The following is a 9,721-nucleotide window of genomic DNA, read 5'->3' as shown; positions in this document are numbered from 1 at the left end:
CTTTTTGCATTTGTATTTATACTAAATCTGACTAAACACAATAAAGCCATTCATCAGAAACCATATGTGTGCCATGTGTGGTTGTACCTGTGGTTCTCATGATCTAAATGTATGATAGCTAGATCAATGGTTAATTTAAATAAGAGTATATTAAGAGTTCTAACTTCTATCTCAGTAAGAATAGCCTATTTAAATTTTGCCCTTTAAAAATGAGGCTGTTATTTATTTTTAAATTTTTTACAGATGTTTGCTACTGTCTGTGTTAATTAAAATAAATTTACATCTGTATCCCAACTGCTATTGTCAACTCAAGCTACTGTCAAATGTGCATTTCCAAGAGACAAAACATGTAATATTATTAATACATGCGGTATCGTGTGTTGGTGCCACTGGTCTCAAATATTCTAGAGCCCTGTCGAATCTGCCGCCGTTAAAATAAAAAGTCTGGACAACCCTGCTTTAAAATTTAATTGTCTCCCCTTTTCACTTCTAATCCCAGTGTTTACTGGAATCTTTCTAAAGCAGGGAAATACAATATTGTCTATCAACATGACTGAAATAACTTTGAAATATTATCACTCAATGCTAAAGTTAATGAACATTTCTATATATATATTGTTGAAAGTAATTTTTAAAGCTTTTACATTTTTATGTTTCCTTTTGATGTTCGACTGATGAAAGGTGAGTAGAATAATTATTTGTAGCCAGTTTAAAAAATATATGATTGCGTTTACAGAGCGAGCCTTTCACTGATTTTTACTGAATTCTTTCCAAAACATTTGGGTCTTGGCTCTAATGATTTCCTCTTCCTTTGACTTGTTAGACTTTGCAACTTCTTTGCCTTTATCAATTGCACTAAATCTAATCTGAAACTTCATAAACTCCCAATTTTTACAGTATAAAATTGTTTGCTTAGCTTGATTCCAATATGTTTGTATTATCTTCTTAATTTCATGTTGAAAACTATCAATTTCCAATAATTTATTTTTAGTTTCCAATAAGTCTTAGAGATTTTATATGAAGTTTTGTTATTCCTTTTAATGAGAAGATAAATCATTTTTTGATCAGACAATATCGATGGTTCAATTGATACTCTGTATTTTGTTCTAATGAATTAGAAATTAACCAAAGATCGATTCTTGACTGTTTAGATTTATCTCTATTACTCCATGTGAACTCTTTCAAATGTGGGTGTTTATTTCTCCATATATCAATTACCCCTAAATTTTCACAAAATATAGATAGCTCTGAATCGCCTGTAGATGATCTTATTGGAATAGGAATTCTATCCATCTTAACGTCTGGGACAATATTAAAGTCCCCACCTAGAATCATTTCAAGATCATGAAATCTTTTTCTTACTTTGTTAATCTAATTTTCAATATCAGATAACAAATCAACATTATATTTTTTAATATTTGAGGCATAGACAGTACCTAACAAAAACATTTTCCCCATCAATGAATACCGTTAGACAACACATGAAATATATGTAGGAGGATCTCTGACATCACTCTCTGACATCACTGTAGTTCAGAGAGATTCAGAGAAAGTGAAACTAACTTGATCATCAATATGGACTCCTGAAACTATCAACCTCTTTAAACTACAGAATATTTATTGATCCGTTCAAAGAGTCTTGTGGACACATCTGATCCTCACAGGTAAGAGATAGAAATAAGAGAGATTGTGCTGAACAGGTTTCTAATGGAAGTGAACTGGTTTAGTAGGTTTATGTCGAACTGGAATAAGTTGAACAGAACCAGGCGCCGTTTGCATAAACCGCTAGTCCCGTTAATCAAAGTTAATAATTTTTTTCTTTAAGACTGTTCATAACTTTTTAAAGTCAGTACATAAAAACGTAGATTGGTGTAAAACCGAAAAGTAAGAGAGATGACTGCTAATTCTTTAGACAGTCTTAACATAATAGTTTTATATGCAACTGCCCGAGGGTTTAATCATGTCAAAAACTCTCTCAACTATTTTAGTTGTTCACTGCACTGAAATGGAAGCTATTAGAATTGTATTTAAATATGTCATTTGATTGCTTGTCAAGCAAAGTTTGGGCTTTCTTTAATTTAAGTCACACGACATAAAGCCGTAAGAAATAGGATATGACCCTTACACAGACACTGACAAACCTTTGGAGAAGGACCTGGCTGCAGTCTGCAGATCGCAGCGGGGCTACACGTGTGATTTATTTCTCATTTTGATTATTTCATATCACCATATGAGAAAGGAAATGTAAAGGGCAGGGACGGACTGACAATCTGTGCGTTCTGGAAAAGTCCAGAAGAAAAAGTCTAATAAAGCAATATGAACAGTGAACAGCCAACAGCAGGGGCGCAGATACGATCTTAGCCTATAGCTACGTGTAAAACGCTATCTCACGACCAATTCGTACGAATTCGTACGAATGATAAAAAGTTGGCTAATTCGTACTAATTCGTACGACCTAACTCGTACGAATTTGTACGATTTGTCTAAACCCACGTGATGGGTAGGTTTAGGGGCGGGGTCAGGGGTAGGTCATTCGTATGAATTCATACGAATTGGCCACCTCGTAGAATTTGTACGTTTTCCCGTAACAACAACAACTGAGGAAGAAGAGTCGGCCTAGCCACTGACAGAACGTTAGTTTTATAAGGCTTACCTAGCTATTGCACTTTTAAATTTGCTTACATTATATTTGAATAGTTATAAGTTATAGTAGGCTAGCAGTGGTCTCCAACGTGGTGGCCGCGGGCACATGGTATCCCGCGTGGAGCCTGTGATTTGCCCGCTAAACACATTCTATAAATAGCCTCAACTTGCCAGTAGCGATCCACTGTAAATCGGGGCTCCAGACGTGCCGGTGCAACTAAACAAGCACTGTTGCCACTGAATTACCCAACTCTCTTTGATTATACGCTGTTATTTGCGTTGCGTATGAGAAACATCAAATGGGAAACGCTCAAAAAGCGAAACGAAACTTGTTTGATCTGAGCACGGCCAAAGCAAGCAGGGCCGAATCCGATCTCGATCACGCGAACATTATTACATAGAGATGCGCGATCCACTGAGAACCATTTCAATTCAGCGCAGAGTTCTCTATCTCTATTATAAAACCACAGATGACTATGTGATTTAAGTTAGTTAAAAGACAGATGAAACAGCGCAAAAAACAGGCGAAACATTGTTCCAAGAACAAAGAAAACATTTCACTCCACAACTTTACTGTATAAAACTGTAGTAAAACAAACTTTTTTGGCAGAAATGTGTCTGTACAATATTAAAAATGCTTTTATATATAGTCATGAAGCTATTAAATTTAATGCAGTAATGTTTTTGTTTAGAAGTTATGGCAGTTTATTTATTTTGCATTTATATTAATACTAAATATTTGTGCTACTGTTTTGATAACACATACAGTAAGTTTATAGAGAATAAAAAAATCAATATATATGTTCATAATTTTTCAGGAATTGTTTTTTTTTTTTTTAAACGCTTGTCTGAACCAGAATATCAAGATATTTTATTATTTCGCATATGATGGTGAAAAGTAAAAAAAAAAAAAAAAAGGTAAAGTTAAAAGTAAAGGTAAAATAAAAAGCACCACCATGTTTTATGTATAATAGATGTTTTTGAGTATAACAAATAAGTTGCCCTTCTAGATTATTTTATCCCTTGAGGTAGCCCAAGCACAAAAAGTTTGGAGACCCCTGGTATATTTGTTTTATAAGTTTGTGTAATTTGGGGTTTCTGTGGCCAGTGACATTTCATTATTTTTATTATATTTTCATTGCAGATGTAATGGCATTGTACACATTTTTTGTTTTTATTTGAAGGCTGAGGCTTCATTAATAAACACAACCCCAATTATCATCATTGGTTTTGAGATGTTACTTGCTTGTCTGATATGCTACAGTATTGTGGCATAGTATCAGGCAGGGACGTGCACAGGGGGGTTGCTCAGGTTGCCCGGGCAACTGCCCATATGCCCTTCTCGACTCACGTTGCCCTTCCAAGGGGGAAAAAAATAAATAAATAAAAAGTACAATGGATGCAGAATTTCACGTAGGCATAGATAATAAAAAAAAATCGCAAAGCCTCATTCAATTCCATTCGGGCACCGAAAGTGAAAGTCAGTAGGGGAAGGGCAAACTCTGTTTATGTGGCTGCAGCGCTGCACGCGACCGGCACCTGAGCTGAGCCTGCATTAGCGGCCCTAGAAGGAGATTATCGCGGTTGTCGGGTGAGACTCAACGTTGTCGGAAAAAGTGAGTTTGTGATGTATAACAAACGAACAATCATCATCAGGGTTCCAGACTGTGACCATTTTTTGAGAATGTGCGAGTTAAAAATTGTATGTGGTCGCATTTGTGCGAGTGCATGGTCATGTACTACTCAGTTTAATTCACGCATGAATTTTCCTGCATTGAACTTGTTTTAGCGCCCGCCAAAGTGAATTTTTGTCCCGCCAAAGTCTTATTTGATCGGTGAGTAATGTAGATGAACTGCTGCGCTTGTGACAGCGCATGTTTAACTGAAAGAACGAGCAGAGAGAGAGAGAGAGAGCGAGAGAGAGAGAGACCCGATTGCGCGCGCGCTCTCTCTTTCTTCGGAGCCAGGCGAAAGTGTAAACAAGACCGTCTCCAAACTAAGCGCTGTCTTGCTCTCTCTCTCCCTCGCACATATTAATCAAAATAAATCGACACGGTGGTAAAAGGTCGGGAGACCAAAAGTTTCATGTGGAGCATTCTGAGATTTTTTTTCTCTCCTGAATTACCGCTGGGTGTGAATTGTGCTAAATAAGTTGCCTTATCTTCTCTGAAAAGCGTGCCGGACATTCAGCTGACATAAAACAACACTTTAATCAAACGAAAAAAACTATCCAGTGATGAAATGTTTTCTGTGTTGACACAAATCTTGGATGTCCATGTCCTAACTGCTGGGATAATCACACAGCGCGCATGACACGTCCAATTCGCGAACTAATGACTCCTTTGAACCGATTCATTTTAATGAATGGTTAAAACAACTGCTCTTTCCAGCAGTGAACTCAGGAGACGTCTGAATCGGTGTATAACTAATCAGTAACACTTTACAATAAGGTTCTATTTATTACATAAATTACATAAAAAGTACAGTTTGCTTACTCAAGCTTAAGCTTTAAAATAAATAAAACCTCTTGTTTTTTTTAAAAAGCATATGACTGCATTTTTCCACACAGTGCTATCAAGAAGAATCGTTAAAGAATCGGATCGATAATCAGAATCGTCAGTGGTATTATTATTGATCAAATCTGTGTTATTAGTACTAGTTAAGGTGATTGAGTGCTGTATTTCAGTGTTTTACTTCTTTGCGTATATATACAGTATTTTAATAAAGACCCTGTAATTCTCAGTCCTTCATATAGCCCTTTTTTTTGGAGGTGGGGGGGGGGGGGGGGGGGGGGTTTCAGGTCAGAGCAACTGCCCCTCAAAATTCCTGTGCACGTCCCTGGTATCAGGACATCCTGGCTATGGTTGCGCACGGCTAGGGGTGAATCAAGCGGCAACATTCTAATCTGAAAAATTAAGCCTACCCGGAAGTGCGAAAAACTGCAATACATGGAAAATCCGCTAGAGGGAGGTCCCAAAAGGGAGCAAATGTCCATAGACCCCTTGTTAAAATGTCCGTTTTCACAGCATAAATTCATGTTTTTACAGGTTGGTCCCATGGACTTTTATTGTATTTTTCGATAGCTTCTGAGTGCCTGACAACTGTGAGGGGGGTGAATTTTTTTCTAACTCGTTAGTTTAGATCATATTTAGATATAAAATGTATGACAAATAAGGGCGTGGTTAACTTTAATTGACAGCTTGATTGACAGCTGATAAGGCTGCGCCAAGGAGAATGACAACATAAGAAACGCCATTTTTTAACACAGTTGAAATATAATACTACTGTTTTTGAATCATGAAATGTAATTTTAAGAGTTTTTCAGGCGAGAATGTAGTTGTTTAAAGCTCAAATCTGTGGTTTATTTATAAAGATTTATGAAAATTTTATCCAGGTTGTGAGCTCCAGCGATGACCGGGCGCTCATGTACTCCGCCTGGAACAGCCTTTCCTCGGCTAGTCGTTCTGACGTTTGCCGCTGACTCTGGCGTCTCTGTAGTGGTTAAATATGAGATATAATTCGTCTTGTGTATATCTATTTTTTGGTCTCGTGAATCTATAATTTGTTCCCTGGCCAATCGTTTTGGCTGAGGGGAAGTTTCATAACTTTATAAGCTATTTAACTTTACTGTTGTATGGTTAGACTAGAGCGCTGACTTTGTATGTTTGACTGAATTGTTTGCTTTATTTGTATAGCTTCTTGTACCTTTTACTTATACTTTTATAATAGCTAATATTGATAAAACTGAAATTTAACAAAAAGAGACTGGGTTGAGTTTTGTCATTTTAAATTTTAATACAACGAAGATGATCTGTAATGTTGTTTACTGCAACATCTGTTGTTTATTACAAATGCACATATTGCCTGGACCATATTAAAATGTTTAATATTTTTTTATTATATTTAAAACGAAAAGAGGCAGGTTTGTGTTTTATATTTCGTTTTGTTATAAATAGGCAAACGTTATGCAGTGAATATAATCAATACGTGTTGCCTGAACCACATTTGTGTGGCTATAATGTTTAAGATTTCTTTAAATGAAAACGAGTTAGTATGGTGTTTTATAACATATTTCGTTGCCTAAAATATACAGAGATAACCGGAGTAGCAGAGCGAGCTGAGTGATGTGCGCTGCGTCCTTTACCCATATGGAAACGTATCAGTATCGTTATCAGTAACAATGACAAGACATAGCCTACTTATAGTTACAGAAGCTGTTATTGGTCATGCAGTTGTATGATAACTAATAACTCTGCAATAGGCTGAAGTGTCTGTGTAGGCCTATGAAGCTTTCAATTTCTTCACTACATTGCAAAGCATGATATCAGACTTTTGCTACACTCTCTTTCAGAAAAACAATCTGTTCTTCGTTATCTTAAAGTGACGAAATTTTAAACTTTTTATCTGTAGGCTACCTGCCATGATGTGGTTATTTCAGCAAACAGTTTCATTAATTCAGCATTAAGTGAAATTTTTATTTATCATTCAACTGAACTGTGCTCACGCATTTTAGACACTTACATTATATGTTTTTGCTAAGTCCATGCAATAAATGCACATCCTAGAATAAGCAATGTTTTACTTCTGTTTCCGTTTCAGGTACGGTCAAAATTAGATTTGAAAACATCACATTTCAACTGAATTTTAGCTCATGTTGTATCCAATAATTCAGCCCACGTCAAATATTGTGATTCACGTTATTGGGGGTCGGTGCTACAGTAGATAGCCTACATGTTAATTTGTTTTCTCAAGAAACAAAAATATGTCACCTAATGCTGTAAACAGGTTACAGAGAGAGAGCCCTGTCAGCTGGTATTATAATTAAAGGTTAAAAATAACAACTCAAATTAAATATTATGTGATTTTTATTATAATAACAATGTTATAATAGGCTATTTTAATGATTTAAGTACAAATTGTCATGGTTCATGAATCCACTGTCTCCCTCTTGTGCGTTTGTGTGTGTGTGTGTTTGTGTGTGTGGGGGCGTGGTTATCCAATCTCAGGCTGATTATTACCGCCAGCTGTAATCAATTCCCTTTCCCTTTATATGTTCAGTGATCACTGTCTCATGTTGTCAGATCGTTGTGGCTTCCCTGGTGTTGTGTCCTGTTCCAGTGTGCTTCTCTCACCTTCCTCGTGTGGATTATCTTCGTTGTGCTTCATCTTTATTTGGATTGTTGTCCCCTGGATTCCTGTGCACGCCGATCACCGCACGCTATCACCGGGTTGCCCGTCGAAGTCCCTGCGTCATCTGTCACCTGAGTGTTTTGTCCTTTGACCTGTTGTTATCTTCTACGAATCTCCAATAAACAGTTTTACTTACAATTGCATCCGTCTCTGTATCATCACAGAATGATCTGACCACATCATGGATGCAGCGAGTTCAACCAGTTTGTGCGAATTCATTTCACACAGTATCACAAGAATGGATCAGCAAGAGGAGAGCATCTCTAACACAGGTCGGGCGGTACAAGCACTTGTGGCGCAGGTGTCTGAGCTCACCCAACAACTTCAACATCTAAAGGCTCCCGCTGTGCCACCCACACCGCCCGCTCAACCCACCCCGCCAGAGCCAGATTCCCAGCCAGAGCCACGACTACCGACACCAGAGGGTTATTCAGGTGAACCTGACTAATGCAGAGCCTTTCTCACTAGATTCTCCATGCATTTTTCATTGCAGCCACGGACTTTCAACAGTGAACAGTCGAAGATAGCATTTGTACTCGCATTGCTGTTGGGTAAAGCGGCTCTTTGGGAAACGGCTGTGTGGGAGAACCAGGATCCATGCTGCGCCTCGTTCCAGGCACTCTCCGAGGAGATGAGAAGGGTCTTCGATCGTGCGATGGCGGGTAGGGAGGTGGCCAGACTACTCGCAGACCTTTGCCAAGGAAATGGCTCGGTGTCGGAATATTCCATCCAGTTCCGCACCCTGGCCGCAGAGTGTCATTGGAATGGACTTCCCAAGAACTTCCCAATATTTCTCACACCACAGAACCCATCACACGCATCACATCTGGCAATCACACTGAGACAATATCATTTCTCCTCATGGACTCACCACTTGCACCCGTGGTTCTTGGTCACCCCTGGCTCACTCAACACAACCCCAGAGTCGACTGGGGTCACAATTCCATATCCACATGGAGTAACAAGTGTCATGATGAGTCCTGTTTAGTGTCTGCTTGTTCGTCTGTGTCTGGTTCTGTGTTTCAGGAGGAGGCAGTGGATTTGTCTAACGTGCCCGCAGAGTACCTCGACCTGAAGGAAGTGTTCAGTAAGTCCCGTGCTGCTTATCTTCCTCCGCATCATCCCTATGACTGTGCTATAGAATTACTGCCAGGTGAGTCTCCGCCTAATGCTGGGTACACACCAAAAGATTTTTTACATCTTATAAGATTTTCAAAATGTGATAGACCACAAACCTGAGGACAAAAAATCATAGATTTAAGCGTTTTGCTCCTATAGTGTGTGGTGTGCCATGATGTGACAAAGACAGCACACCACACACGAACAGATTTTCACTCAACCAGAGTCTCGACTGTGAACACAGGAAATCTCACAAAATCTTGTGAGACTTCAGAATAAGCATGGCGGATGATATGCAGGAAGAAATTGCGATGATCGTGTTTGGAATGATTTTCACAGAAAATTCATGTGAAAAAAACCATTGTACCCACCATTATATATAACCTTTTATACAGAAATATATTCATTCTATATTGTCTTTATTTATTCTGTATTGGAATTATTGTCTCTTTAGAAAAAGTAATTTAATCCCTCTATAGAACCTCACTGAACCCTTAACACTCAGCTTCCTGCAAGTGTGTGTGTGCGAGAATGACCGTGTCTTCCATCATCTCGCTTTCTGATTGGATATTGTTTCATTTCACGTGATAATCTCCAGAACGTACGCGCGTTTGTCCTCGGAGTTCCCCCCACACATCAGGATTTCTGATCGTAAATATTAAACATGTTGAATATTTACGATTCGCGATCGGGGCGGCTCTGACGTTCTTCCGATCAGGTTCGGACACGCTTAACATACCTCACACCAAGGGAAAATCTGATAAGAAAA

The sequence above is a fragment of the Abramis brama genome, assembly GCF_963993115.1.
Source record: "Abramis brama genome assembly, chromosome: 12".
Taxonomy (NCBI): Eukaryota; Metazoa; Chordata; class Actinopteri; order Cypriniformes; family Leuciscidae; genus Abramis; species Abramis brama.
This window is presented reverse-complemented; position numbering follows the sequence as displayed.